The 9,760-nt window shown below is 40.5% G+C and overlaps 1 non-coding gene across 1 annotated transcript; it reads right to left on the reverse strand.

The window, feature by feature from the left end:
- Positions 1 to 1,212: 1,212 nt before the first annotated feature.
- LOC142597199 (U6 spliceosomal RNA) lies at positions 1,213 to 1,319 on the reverse strand. The gene has a single exon (XR_012832016.1). It is a non-coding gene; the product is annotated as a U6 spliceosomal RNA (small nuclear RNA).
- Between the last annotated feature and the right edge of the window lie 8,441 nt (positions 1,320 to 9,760).

The following is a 9,760-nucleotide window of genomic DNA, read 5'->3' on the forward strand; positions in this document are numbered from 1 at the left end:
AATCAACTGAAAAGCAAAAGATGCAACAGACTTCTTTCCCGTGTTCCTGATTCATAAAGATGGCAGCAGTGGAGCTACAATAACTCACGCAAGTCAAGATTTTCCACTTTACCATGAGTATCCAGAAACACGGGTCTTCTCCCTCTGGCCACTGGTTTGGGGTTTTTTTTAATTTTTTGGTGGGTTTGGTTTTTTGGGGTTTTTTGTTTTGTTTTGTTTTTTAACTGCATACATAGTTTACATAGCAAAATGTAACCTTTATTTGTAACTCAGGTTTTGATGGTCTTCATCTTTCAGGAGTAAAGCCTAACAATGTCAGGCTTTGGATTCTGAAAAAAAAACAAAATAACAGCCAAAATTTCTAGCAAAACAAAAGTGGTTATGAAAGTCCCATTTGCGAGGAGTGGGGGGGATGAAGTCACTTAAAGGGATTTAAGCACAGAGACTTATTTAGCATCCATCTTGCATCTAATAATAAAGGTTTGGTACCACTCTAGACTACCAGCTTACCTGTACATTAGTAGTAATATACAATGGGAGAGAGGATTTCCAAGTCCATCGTCCTCACCTTGCCAAACCACCGTCCCCAAGCTATCTTTAAAACAGAAGGACCAGTAAATAAGACACAGTAAGCCTACGGCTTACATAAAGCACTCCAAGTGAAGCATCTGCTAATACGATATATCAGAAATTTTCTCAATAGTGGGTTTCGCATGTTTGCACGGTTGCTATAGATAGATGCTCTTTATCACTGCTACTTTATTTTTTTTCCTTTTTTTTTTTCAAATAAAGTGTACCACTATTAAATTACTGCCTTCTTCCCCTCCTCCTCTCCCAATCTGGTTCTCTGATTTTCACTTATTTGCATTCCTCTTCAACTTTAATTTCCTTCTTTATTTAATATCTTTCTCCATCATTTCTGCTAGTCTTTCCAGCCTCTCCTTTTGCTACGTGACTTCTTCCTTTCCATTTTACTTTGTGGTTTCCTTGTACTTCACCCTCTGCCAAGCTGAATTTTTTCTCTTTTCCTTTTCCCTGCTGTTCCTAGGAATCATATAGTCATAGAATATCTCGAGTTGGAAGGGACCCATAAGGATCAACGAGTCCAACTCCCTGTTCCTTGCAGGACTACCTAACACTAAACCATATGACTAAGAGTGTCGTCCAGATTCTCCTTGAGCTCTGACAGGCTTGGTGCCGTGACCACTTCCCTAAAATATGGAACGCTTCATGAATTTGCATGTCATCCTTGCGCAGTGGCCAGGCCAATCTTCTCTGTATCGTTCCAATTCTAGTACATGTGCTGCCAAAGTAAGCATAACTGGATGTCTGTTGGATGTCTTCTGTCCCTTTTCAACAACCCCAAATTAGCAGACCTGCTCACATGACAGCAGCCTGTCCGTGGCTCACTCTGTCAGCTTAACAACCATGCAGAAAGTGAAACCTCACAGTTTGATCAATTTGCTGCCACAAGACCACCGTTTGTAAAACCAGGAGATCAAGCAATTAAGATATGTAAGTGTCCTGGTTTCGGCTGGGATAGAGTTAATTTTCTTCCTAGTAGCTGGCACAGTGCTGTGGTTTGGATTTAGTAGGAGAAGAATGCTGATAACACACTGATGTTTCAGTTGTTGCTGAGTACTGCTTATGCTAGTCAAGGACTTTTCAGCTTCCCATGCTCTGCCAGGTGCACAAGAAACCGGGAGGGGGCACAGCCAGGATAGCTGATCCAAACTGGCCAAAGGGCTATTCCATACCATATGACGTCATGCTCAGTATAGAAACTGGGGGGGTTGGCCGGGGAGCAGCGATTGCTGCTCGGGAACTGGCTGGGTATCGGTCGGCAGGTGGTGAGCAATTGCATTGTGCATCACTTGCTTTCTATATTGTTATTATTATTATCATTATTATATTGTTATTATTATCATTACTATTTTACTTTATTTCAATTATTAAACTGTTCTTATCTCAACCCAGGAGTGTTTCTCACTCTTACTCCTCCGATTCTCTCCCCCATCCCATCAGGGTAGGGGGAGTGAGCAAGTGGCTGCGTGGTGCTTAGTTACTGGCTGGGGCTAAACCACGACAGTAACTATGGCTGAAACATTATAGGCTCGCAGTGAATGCTCTGAAGACCAAGGCATTCATAACTAAAACACAATACCTAAAACATAATCTTCTTGTCCTCTTATTAAGGAAGAGCCCAAGGATTGGTACTGTGACTGCCATGCCACTGTGTACTATGTCACTGCTGAACACACCATCATCAACTTCCTATTATCAATCTTCCCATAAATGACAGAAAATCATCTCACCTTGTGAATTACCTGCCCCTTCCCTGTCCCCAGCAGGGTTACAGCACAGCGGTTCCCCAAAAGGAGCAGTGGGTTAATGGACAGTTACTGTCCACATCGAGGTTCAGAAGGCTGGTCTCCACCACCTGCAGTAGGGTATTAATTACATTCTTCTTGGACCCAAAAATACAGGACTGAAAGCTGATGTGGAACATCATTGGCTTTTCCAAGAACCCATCTCATTGATTAACTGTACTCACAGCTGTGAGGCTCTTTTCAATATCCAGCCTAATTATGTCTTTGCTGACGCTTAAAGACCATTACTTCTTGAAATGCTTGTCATGGTCAGCCATCTAAATGTGTTTATTTTGCAGAACATGAGTAAGTGATGCAACTAATCGCAATGCAACTGTTATGCAGCTTCACAACATTTTTGTTGTCTGGCATAATGAGCAAGCTCAGAATAGGCACTCGCCTATTGGCGCTGTCTCTCTTTCAGAGAATTTCCATTCATTTAGTAACTCCAGGCTGGCAGCTAAATCAATCATGAATGGCCAAAATGCATCCATCCACCAAAGCCACAGACCTTCATTTAGGCATGTGGAGTTCAAAGGACACCCAAGCTCTCCTGCTGAAAACATTTTGGTTTTCAAGATTAAAATCCCTAACAGGTAGGCCCGACAAGCTGAACACTTGAAAAATAAAATCAGAAGTGGAGACTCCTCCAATTGGCCTGTCAATAGCAACAGACAGATGAGAAAGGGGCTGACAGCAGACCAGCACACAGCTACCTCTCCACACAGCATGCAAAACCGTGCCTGATGCTAAGAAAATAGTTTTGCACTCATATTTGCAAGTGCCCAAACCAAGCGTGAACTCTTTTTCTTTTCTGATGCTAAAATGGTGCTAATTTAAATTGATAAGAATATCTTTTTGCCAGAGAGGGAGAGAAGACCACTCTCTCAAGTGAAGCATTTTCTGGTGTTCAGACTACCCCAGCACTGGGTAACCAGGTTTACTCCCTTCTGAGCACAAATCTAGCGAAGTATTTCTCCCATACCTCCCTGAGAAGACAACCTGCTCTCTGGTTTTTTGAGCTGAGAGCAGCTTCCTCCACTTAGGATGAAACCTCACACCAGCCAACCTTTAATCTTCTACTTACCATTAAACAACCTAAGCAAAATGTATACACAGCCTCTGCAAGAGGCTGAAGGAAAATCATCTTATTTTCTTGCCTCCTGGTGAGTCACAGCACCACTAGGAATGTAAAAAAAAAAAAAAATTATTATTATTTAATCCACATTTTCTCCACATTTTCCTCAAGGCTACAGATCCTTTGGAAGTCCCTCAGCAATATCAGTTCTTCTCGTGTCCTCACTGCTACAGTATTATACAGTAACGTAGAACTTGCCTACTCTTCCTTAAAATAGGTGAAACTGCCAACTGATGGAAAATCAACAGCCTTTAGTATCTATAGTGAACTCGGGCAAAACAAAGTGGGAGCTCAAAGTGCTGCTGAAATGTATGAACTGTGGGGGAGTATACAAAAAGTAGGGAACAGGAGATAAATACAAACATTTATGTTACTATGAAGGGCACAGAAGACATGCAGTTAAGCAGGAAGTCCATTAAGAGGAGAATAGTTCAGAAGAACACACATTCAAGTACAAAATGCAATTATTCAGACAGGAAGTATGAATTAAAAAGTAATTATTATATTTTGCAAGGGGAGAATAAACGCGACTGAATCACACTGTTCAGATCCTTGTGGCTTGGGGTTTTTTTGGGGTTTTTTGGGGTTTTTTTAATCTTCACTAGTAGATCCTTATGCCTCTCCATGCCCTCTCAAATCAATCAAAAATAGTAATTAAAAAAATTCCACTTCAGCATCCCAATATGCCTGTGGGTAACACCACATACAACGTCATGGAAACAGTTAGCAGGAAAAAAGCCAGCTATCAAATAATTGACTACTGCTCAAAGCACATACGTTCAGGACCTGGGTCGTGGTTTCCTACCGGACACAGACGTTCAGTAAAAGCCAGTGTGCCATAAACATTATTGCACCAATTGATTTTAAAGACCAGTTAAAAGCTATTATCTGTGACAGACCAGGTAAGCCAAACAATCTCTGTTCAGGGACTAAACAAGCCACATTTGCACTTGAAATATTTTGACCTTGGTCCCACAACTGCTCCCGGCAGAGGTCCAGCAATGAATACCAAAGCCCTTTTTCTCCTGCCTCTGTCCAAGTCTATACATGAGCTCCTGCATGTGCCTCTCTCTTTCACACTTAGAAAGGAAAAACATCTGCTCAAACCTCAGTAGCAATCTCCAAACTTAACCGGCTGTTAGAGGGCAGGAGAAAAAAAAGACATAACAAAATCTTTTCCAACAGAAGCAGATTTGGGAACCTTCAAGAAGCAGATGATGTAGTAAGATGTAAGGACAGTGCTATCACAATTTTAAGTCATGTGCAAATATCAGAAGATGACAGACAAAGAGAAAAATGAGCACAAACCAAACCCTTAAAATGTCAGGTGTCTTCCTGCAAAGCAATTACTGCAGGGCATGGGGCAAGCCAGCAGCAGGAGCAAAAGAGCTTAAAATGCAGCCACAGCCCCTTGAACAAGAGCACCGATGATGCTCACCAACTCCATATACACCCCAGGATTACCTCTTCAGATCTCAGCAACACTTCCAGCAAGAGCCCTATCCAATACAGCCCCCCCTTCTACAGACTCTGAATTTCATTTTCACTCCAGCACAGTACATCAGAATACTTCATAGTGTTTGTTTTAGTTTTAAATCTGGTCAAAAGATACTACACATGGAGAGTATCTTCTAAAGACAGCTGCATCAGCAATCAACAGTTCAGTAATAAACAGCTGGACCTACAGCTTTGACTCCTCTAGTACAAGCGTTTATGAATCTTGGAAAGAATTTTATTACATATTTCTTTACACTAGATATGCATTGAAAGCCAATTTTCTTCCAGTAATGCTTTTGGAGACAGTTCACTTTTCTTCCAAAAGTCCAATTAATCTTGTAAAAGAGAATAATAACCTGAATCCAACCAGATATAGGATAAAATATTTCTGCAGTTTGACATATTTTTAATTCACTTTGATGTCTGAGCCACTGTGCATTCACTTTCATGATCATTTACACAATTAGGTTTACAGCGGAACACACATGCTAAGAATCCACAGAACTGAATTTAAAAACTAATTACCAATACGCATTCCCACCAAAAGCTAAAATACAAAAACGGTTCTCAGCCAGATCAGGGAAGCTAACAGTTAAGGCCTTTACCTAGTCCAGAATACAGCAAAGGAGTTAGCAACCTGGGTAGCAAATCGAAGCAATAAGGCCCCAAAAATCAGAGTAATTCTGAACAACGGAACATTTGGAGAAGGCTGGTACTCTGCCAGTCACACCACGAACAGAGGAAGACAAAATTCATTAAATAAATTATTCATTAGTATTTAACAACTCAGCACTGGATCCCATATTTCTCTTTTGGCTAAAGAACAGTGCTACGAACCCATCCACTTGTAACTGCACTGCTGAAAAAGTTAATGCCATTTATTGACAGGTTAATTTATAATGTCACCTTAATTAAAAAAAGATTATCTTATCACTTTCTGACTGAAATGAAACTGCAGGTGATTGGGAACAATGTACCTACAGGCTAATGAGTGATCTGAAGCGATTCAGTGTCCAATTAACACCAGCATCTGGTTTGGGGATTTTTTTCTCCTGTCAAAGCATTAGGCCTATATTAATTATACTTTTAGTTAGTAGTAACAGGAAGTTTCAGTCTTGATGCTATCCTTCAAGCAAAAATACAGAAAATAAAACAGTCAGGACCTGGAATTCATACAAGCAGAAGCAAACTCCCTATCACTTGCAGGCATATCAAACAGTGGTAGGAAACCTTTCCTAGCCTGATTTCGAAACCTATCCCAACACAATACTAACTCAAGAAATAAGTGTCCCTTGTGTCCAAGACACAGGAACCGTGATGTGTCTGCTTCCATCCGGAGGATCCTCCCTGATGCCAGCTTCAAACTTTGCTTGGTCAAGAAGGTGCCTTCTTGAGGCTTTTTAAACTATTCTTTGCCAATAAAAAGGTACTTGAATGGTCCACTGACCTTCAAGATTAAGCACAGCCAGGAGATTCAGGACAGCAGGTCTTGGGGTGTATGGAGGAAGTATCCTTTGACTTATTACAGTCTCGGAGCATGTGAGATGAGCGAACTGGCAACTGCCTCCTGCCCACTTAGTAACACTAGATTTAGATTAGTCAAGCATAATTTCTGAAATACAATAGGGTTTTTTTTTCCATAAAATGTTCATCATGAACTTTACCAACTCTCTAAGACCATAACTATGCAACTAAGGTAAAAAATGCGAGCACGTATTTAATTCCAAACTTGGCTCGGCCTTTTAATACTGTGAGCATAGGTGGACTTAAGAGTATCTTATTCATGTATCATATGCCAGCTCTGTTATTGTTTAGGCAAGGCACCTAAGGAATAGCACCGCTTCTTTAGGGCACTCTTGCAATTACACCAGGCAGAATATATTTAGTGAACCAAACGATCACTTGAGAGCAAAGCAAGTAGACATTCCTGAAAGTGATTCAGAAGTAGGGTCGAGCTCTGTAGTTGCCAATATTTTGTTCTTCAATCCTGAACTCACAACATTCACTGAATAAATTATTACATCGATTTGAAAAAAATCGAGCAAAAAAAGCCAAGTACCATCTTTGCTGCATAACTGATACTATCCTCTATCTTTTCCCCTTCCTTTTTATCATAAGTGTCATTACTGTACCTTCTAACAGAAAATTATGAGAACTGCAACCAGCACTAATTTCAATCCAAATAGTGGAAAGCTTCGCAAGAAGGCTTCGATGACCATACGTATGCTCCTATCTGAAAATCTACAGGGAAAAAAAAAACCAAAAAAACCCAAACAAATCATACCTTCGCTTCTCATGAATGCTCAATTTTAATTGAATGTCATCACTCCAACTAGATCACACCTCATCTTTCTTTTGGAAGCAAGGCAGAAAAATCTATGCTTCTGCCTCTTTTTAACACAGTTTTAACTGTGTTTCTAGGTTCCCCTTTGTCTTTTATTTACAACAAAGATTTCTCACCCTTCCCTATAAACTAGAGCAATTTTATCCCACCCATGTAGCAGCTCTATGCAACTGTTGCCAAGCCAATAAATTAACAGACTCTTGGACTGATCACGCAAGGTAGTTCTTTTTTGGCTGTTTTATTGCTAACCTACAGACAGCACTTACCTCCCAGACCTGAAGTTTGAACTCAGCTCCTGGTCTCCGTTATTGTACTACTGCCTACCAACCAGTTTTAATTCAAAGAAACAATACACCAAGCTTCTTTCTAGCACTTGGCTCCCCAAGACGATCAAAATTGCTGCTTCTCCTCATGCTGTAAGAGGTCTACACTGCAGATTTAAAGGTTCAGGATTCACATTCTGCCAACAGTATACCTAGAAGAAACTCAGAGTTGCAAAGTACTTTTCAGAAGGAAAAGAAAAAAAAGGGTGGGTTGTTTTTAAAGTTACTTAGCATTTTGAAAGTGAATCCAATTCTCTGTCGAAAAAACCCTTTAGGATACATGGGTAAAAGCCAAACCGTATGCATCATGAGCAGATGCATGCAACCTTCTGCGTCTCCTTACCCCAAAGGAGCTCCTAATCCAACATACTTTCACTGTCTCACACCTCTCTTTTCCTGCCATAATTATATCCCTCTGCCCCATGGACCAAATCTGGATGCTGTTCCCCGAGCTGTGCAGTCTCTATCCTTTCCCACCCAGTTCTGTTCCCAACACCTTTCCCTCCTGCACTGCATGCGCATCTTTTAGCGCAACCAAGAAATAACCGAAAGAACAAATGAACGCAATGCAACATTTCTCTCCTTCCACTGTGACTAAAGAAAGGAAATCTTTACTGAAGGCATATAAACTAATGCCCTATTAAGAACAGCTGCAAATATTAAATGTTGTCAGAAAGCTGGTGGTTGCCAAAATAAAGTATCAGCACAAACCAATTGCTATGCCAGCTATTCCTAGCCTTTAATCTGTATCTCCTTTCAACAGAGGAGATCACTTTTTCAAAACCATAACATGCATTAGGTAAATTAAGCAGTTGCCTGAAGGTCACTGGAAAGCTCTCAGTTTTGAGACAGTGAAGAAAACAAAAACATAGTTTGAAATTATTTATTAAAGCTGTAATAAAAATCTTTTGGAAAGTAGTGTCCATGCTGATAAATTAGTGATGACTACACAAAACTAGAGTAGCCCGAGTTAAACCTCACTTAATTTCTAAATGAAGCACTTTGAAAAAGTGGAAATAAATGAAATTAAGTCAATGGAGTTGCTCTGAAGTGTCTCGGGGAGCAAATCCCTCTGGGTTTCCTCACATGTCTGATCTTAAGTTTTCAGTTTAACTCACAGCATAGCTCCTCCCTTGATTTGTTAGGAGATGTACACTGAAGTTAAATACACAAATAACAACAAAATGTTAAAACACCTCTTCTGTTCAAAATGCCCATCTCCTATTTCTCCTACTTGAGAAGATGGCTATCCTTTATGAAGCCTCCCTGGGACATACAACTAATTCCCCATTATTTTTTCCTTTTTGGTAAACTATTTTGGTTATTTTCTTATTTGAAAGTTCCACTTAACAAATTGAACAATACACACCATTCAGATTGACCAACAGCACTTCTAACAAATTTCATTTCCACGGCAATTAGCATGTCAGGGCTCTGTCCATGGGGAAGACTGACCAAAACCACCAAAACTTTTCTTTTTTTTTTGCTTTGTTTTGTTTTCTGCAGCAAATGAAGACTCTTTTAACGTAACAGCTAAATCTTTGTCTCCAGATGAAACATTCAGATATTTTTTTTTCTTTCTTTCTTAAATGGCAGTTGTTTTAAGCTTGGCTGCTTGTATTCTTTTCTTTGCCATGAGCAAGCTAACATCCAAACATCACCTGTCGTGGTTTCACCATTAGCATCATTAGAAGGCAAGGTGGGAAGCATCCCAGAGGGTATCTCAGGCTGGGCTGCTGAATACAGAAACTCAGAGAGGAACATAAGGGTAAGAAGTGCATAAATAAGGCCTGTCACTTGTCAGTGAATCAGACCTGCAAACTGTTTTCCTGAGTGGTCTGAGGAGCTTTCCTAGGCATAGAGGAACAGAGATGATTATACCCATTTCACAAAACTTTTTGATAGACATCAGGCAAACTTCCACTCCTCATCTGAGATCCCATCTGATTACTGGATGCCCTCCTTGCAACGAGCTCAGACGCAGCGGTGTTTTGTACCCAAGTCAGAAGCTGAGGGCACAGACTCGTGTGTTTAATTTTACCTAACTCGGAAAGCCACCACAAGGGACAGTCCCTTTGGGCAGCCCTTC

The sequence above is a fragment of the Pelecanus crispus genome, chromosome 1, assembly GCF_030463565.1.
Source record: "Pelecanus crispus isolate bPelCri1 chromosome 1, bPelCri1.pri, whole genome shotgun sequence".
In the NCBI taxonomy this organism is placed as follows: Eukaryota; Metazoa; Chordata; class Aves; order Pelecaniformes; family Pelecanidae; genus Pelecanus; species Pelecanus crispus.